Genomic DNA, 6,000 nt, shown 5'->3' on the forward strand with positions numbered 1-6,000 from the left:
CCGCCATCTTTAATTTTGCCCAACCTAGGTCGAGGCACAGACACGGTCTCAATGGGGATAGCTGAGCTGACTACACTGACTGTGCTAGTGGCAGACTCCACTAAGCTGGCAGGCTGGCTAACAGCCTGCTGCCTGGCCTGCACCCTATTTCATTGTGGAGCTAGAGGAGTTAGAGCCCTGTCTATGTTCGTAGATAAGATGAGAGCACCCCTCCAGCTAGGATGGAGTCCGTCACTCCTCAACAGGCCAGGCTTGGTCCTGTTTGTGGGTGAGTCCCAGAAAGAGGGCCAATTATCTACAAATTCTATCTTTTGGGAGGGGCAGAAAACAGTTTTCAACCAGCGATTGAGTTGTGAGACTCTGCTGTAGAGCTCATCACTCCCCCTAACTGGGAGGGGGCCAGAGACAATTAATCGATGCCGACATCTTTCTAGCTGATTTACACACTGAAGCTATGTTGCGCTTGGTGACCTCTGACTGTTTCATCCTAACATCGTTGGTGCCGACGTGGATAACAATATCTCTATACTCTCTACACTCGCCAGTTTTAGCTTTAGCCAGCACCGTCTTTAGATTAGCCTTAACGTCGGTAGCCCTGCCCCCTGGTAAACAGTGTATGATCGCTGGATGATTCGTTTTAAGTCTAATACTGCGGGTAATGGAGTCGCCAATGACTGGGGTTTTCAATTTGTCAGAGCTAATGGTGAGAGGCTTCGGCGTCTCAGACCCCATAACGGGAGGAGCAGAGACCAGAGAAGTCTCGGCCTCTGACTCCGACTCGCTTAATGGGGAGAACCGGTTGAAAGTTTCTGTCGGCTGAATAAGCGACACCGGTTGAGCATTCCTACAGCGTTTCCCTCCAGAAGCCATGAGAAAGTTGTCCGGCTGCGGGGACCGTGCGAGGGGGTTTATACTAACCTTACTATCTGTACTTACTGGTGGCACAGACGCTGTTTCATCCTTTCCTACACTGAAATTGCCCTTGCCTAATGATTGCGTCTGAAGCTGGGCTTGCAGCACAGCTATCCTCGCCGTAAGGCGATCGTTCTCCTGTATATTATAAGTACAACGACTGCAATTAGAAGGCATCATGTTAATGTTACTTAGCTTCGGCTGTTTGAAGTCCTGACAAACCATGTCCAGATAAAACCTCCGGGGTGAAAAAGATGAATGAAAAAACTTGAGGGAAAAACTAAAAATATACGGTAATGAAAAAGTAAAAACCGTGAAGTAGTCAAGTAGCAAAGTAAGATTGGCAACAAAATGCACAGCAGCACGTCAACAAGTCTGCAAGTTGACTAACCTCCAGACGAGCTTCAATGCCATACAACTCTCCTTCCGTGGCCTCCAACTGCTCTTAAATGCTAGTAAAACTAAATGCATGCTTTTCAACCGATCGCTGCCCACACCTGCCCGCCCGTACAGCATCACTACTCTGGACGGTTCTGACTTAGAATAAAGTGGACAACTACAAATACCTAGGTGTCTAGTTAGACTGTAAACTTTCCTTCCAGACTCACATTAAGCATCTCCAATCCAAAATTAAATCTAGAATCGGCTTCCTATTTCGAAACAAAGCATCCTTCACTCATGCTGCCAAACATACCCTCTCGTAAGACTGATTATCCTACCGATCCTTGACTTCGGCGATGTCATTTACAAAATAGCCTCCAACACTCTACTCAGCAAATTGGATGCAGTCTATCACAGTGCCATCTGTTTTGTCACCAAAGCCCTATATACTACCCACCACTGCGACCTGTATGCTCTCGTTGGTTGGCCCTCGCTTCATATTCGTCGCCAAACACACTGGCTCCAGGTCATCTATAAGTATTTGCTAGGTAAAGCCCCACCTTATCTCAGCTCACTGGTCACCATAGCAGCACCCACCTGTAGCACGTGCTCCAGCAGGCATATTTCACTGGTCACCCCCAAAGCCAATTCCTCCTTTGGCTGCCTTTCCTTCTAGTTCTCTGCTGCCAATTACTGGAATGAACTGCAAAAATCACTGAAGCTGGAGACTCATATCTCCCTCACTAGCTTTAAGCACCAGCTGTCAGAGCAGCTCAGATCACTGCACCTGTACATAGCTCATCTGTAAATAGCCCATCCAACTACCTCATCCCCATACTGTTATTTATTTGATTTATTTTGCTCCTTTGCACACCAGTATCTCTACTTGCACATTCATCTTCTGCACATCTATCACTCCAGTGTTTAATTGCTATATTGTAATTATTTCGCCACTATGGCCTATTATGGCCTATTTAATTAAAGGTGAATTAAAAATAAATACAAAAATGCTTACCACAGTTGTGTCAAGTTGGCTGATTGTGGATCTGTACTCCAAATCGCTCGTTCCATCTCATCCCACAGATGCTCAATTGGATTGAGATCTGGTGACTGGGCAGGCCACTGCAGTAAACTGATGTTTGTGGAACCATTCCTGGACAATCCGAGCGTTGTGGCATGGGACGATATGCTGCTGAAAAAATGCACCTGATTGGCAATGATGTTCAGATATCCTGTGGCATTCAAACATTGCTCCACATTTACCAAGGGACCCAATCAATGTTCCCTCTAATTTTTTGGGCACTGAGCAAATTCTTGGTCTTGTTAGTGGAAACTTCAACATTGTGAAAATGTTGTTCAACTTCCGGCATGCGTTTACAGTGAACACTGCGGCTGTACCCTTACAGTTTTAGACAGTAGCCAATAGGCTATTTGAGCATAATGTAGGTCTACCAACAAAACCAATGGTGCAAATCCCATAACATTTCACATGGAAATAGCTTGAAAAAATGTTTTGCCTACAGTTGCCTATATGTGGTGTTCAATGCAGGCCCACACGGCATGACTTTTAAAAAAAAAAAAATTCTTTGGGTAGGGCTTGACATTAATAATTGTTTTACTGGGTCTGTAACACCATGGGCCAAATAGGTGACTGTAAATTGCATTGTATTGTGTTGTATGATGCAAGAAACCACTTTACAAAATAAAATGTATTATTATTACCATACAAAGAATTAGACAATGTAGACTACCCCTCTGCCTATTGGTTTATTTGCATATTCAAGCCTGTCTCAAAATACAACACTGCCCCTTTAATTAAGACATAAGCTTTTTACCTGACTGGCTTTTCAAAGACAGCTTGAAATGTAGCCTATACATTTTGTACTCTTGTAGGAAACAGTAACTCCCCATTGCTGACCTATACTTTCCTGTAACTGGGCTAATAACTTGCTAACTAGCAAAGAATATCAACGATTGTGCACACGAGGTCACTGATCTGAAAAGTGCATTCACTCGCAGGTGATTGAAAGACTGCTCGTGGGTTACCCCCGCCAATAGAATTGTACTCCGTTGAACTCTGGCTCTGCCTACAACAAAATCACAGACACAATCTTGCAAAGTTAGATTTGGTTTGGTTTGTTGCATTGAAAAGGGTCTGATATAGTATTGATTCGATCACATAAAAAACATTGATCTATATTGTTACGGATACAGGTATCCTGAGTGTGTATCCTGTGTGTGTATTTCTTTTCTCTCCTCCCCTCACAGGTGACAATCATCATTCACCAATCAGTCACCAGTCAGTCAGTAATCAGAAGACACCTGCTCCTTTTCCATTACCCTATCACATCCCTTTCCCTTGGTTTAAAAACCCAGTCAGTTGTTTTCTCTGGAGCTTGATCTCTCTGTGTCGCAATCTCTCTCTGTGGATTGATCTCTCTTTTGGTTTTGCAACTACATGACACTTTGTCTGTTATCCTGTGAGTATTGTTTTGTTATGGTGTTTGACTGTTTGTTTGTTGGTGGGAAAAGTGGGTACCAAGACAAGTCACCCATGGGCATACACTACCTGTAGCTAAACTTTGTCTAAGAACACTAGTTAGAACTGGGCGAACCACCCACTGTATTTTATTGGTTAGATAGCTAGCGGTTATGGAAGTAGGCTAATCTAGCTTAGGGGTGTTTTTGAATATTTGTTTCTTTCCTTGGGTCCAGCTCAGCCCCTTTTTCCCACACCCCATTACTGTGTGTTTAAACAATAAACCATTAGTGTTTGACGGTAAATTTAAGTTGTCTGTGGTTATTAGTTCTCACTGTTTCTTTTCACTATTACGATTTGCATGAGTTATGTTATGGGTCTCGTTTCCATCCCCCCCTAGACTGCAGGGCCAAAGGGATTCGTAATATATATATATATATATAGTGTGAACTCATCGCACCGACAGAGATAAACACCTCTCTGGGAAGACGAAGGGCTTCATGATTAACGACTCATGGTGTAATCATAACAACATACAGGAACTCAGGTCCTTCTGCTTACCCAACCTAGAATTCCTTACAATCAAATTCTGGCCATATTACCTCCCAAGAGAATTCTCGTCCATTATCGTCATAGCTGTGTATATACCCCATCAAGCAGACACCACGACGGCCCTCAAGGAACTTCACTGGACTATGTAAACTGGAAATAATATATTCTGAGGCTGCATTTATTGTAGCTGGGGATTTTAACAAAGGAAATTTGAGAAGAAGGCTACATAAATTCTATCAGCATATTGATTGCAGTACTCGTGCAGGTAACACTCGATCACTGCTACTCTAACTTCCACGATGCATACAAAGCCATCCCTTCGGCAAATCCAACCACAACTCCATCTTGCTCCTACCATCTTATAGGCAGAAACTCAAAACAGGATGTACCAATGACTAGAACCATTCAACGCTGGTCTGACCAATCTGAATCCACGCTTCAAGAATGTTTTGATCACGCAGACTGGGATATGTTCCGGTCAACCTCAGAGAACAACATCGATCTATACGCTCACTCGGTGAGTGAGTTTATAAGGAAGTGCATTAGAGATGTTGTACCCACTGTGACTTAAAACCTACCCTAACCAGAAACCGTGGATGGGTGGCGGCATTCGCGCAAAACTGAAAGCGCGATCCACCGCATTTAACCATGGAAAGAGGTCTGGGAATATGGCTGAATATAAACAGGGTAGTTATTCCCTCCCACAAGGCAATCAAATAAGCAAAATGTCGGTATAGGGACAAAGTGGAGTCGCAATTCAACGGCTCAGACACGAGACGTATGTGGCAGGGTCTACAGGAAACCACGGACTACAAAAAGAAACCCAGCCATGTCACGGACACCAACCTCCAACCACCAACCACTTCCAGACAAACTAAACACTTTCTTTGCCCGCTTTGAGGATAATACAGTGCCACCATCGTCACCCGCTAATAAGGACTGCGGACCCCCCTTCTCCGTGGCCGACGTGAGTAAGACATTTAAACGACATTTAAACGCGTTAACCCTCGCAAGGCTGCTGGCCCAGATGGCATCTCTAGCCGCGTCCTCAGAGCATGCGCGATCAAGCTGGCTGTTGTGCTTACGGACATATTCAATCTCTCCCTATCCCAGTCTGCTGTCCCCACATGCTTCAAGATGGCCACCATAGTTCCTGTTCCCAAGAAGGCAAAGACAACTGAACTAAATGACTACCGCCCCGTAGCACTCACTTCTGTCATCATGAAGTGCTTTGAGAGACTAGTCAAGGATCATCCCACCTCCACCTTACCGGCCACCCTAGACCCACTTCAGTTCGCATACTGCCCTAACAGGTCCACAGACGATGCAATCGCCATTACACTGCATGCTACCCTATCCCATCTGGACAAGAGGAATACCTATGTAAGAATGCTGTTCATTGACTACAGCTCAGCATTCAACACCATAGTACCCTCCAAGCTCATCAAGCTGAAGGCCCTGGGCGTCAACCCCACCCTGTGCAATTGGGTCCTGGACTTTGACGGGCCACCCCCAGGTGGTGAAGGTAGGAAACAACATCTCCACTTCGCTGACCCTCAATACTGGAGCCCCACAAGGGTGCATGCTCAGCCCCCTCCTGTACTCCCTGTTCACCCATGACTGCGTGACCATGCATGCCTCCAAGTTTGCAGACGACACAACAGTAGTAGGCTTGA

Source organism: Salmo trutta, chromosome 19 (assembly GCF_901001165.1).
Source record: "Salmo trutta chromosome 19, fSalTru1.1, whole genome shotgun sequence".
NCBI lineage: Eukaryota > Metazoa > Chordata > Actinopteri > Salmoniformes > Salmonidae > Salmo > Salmo trutta.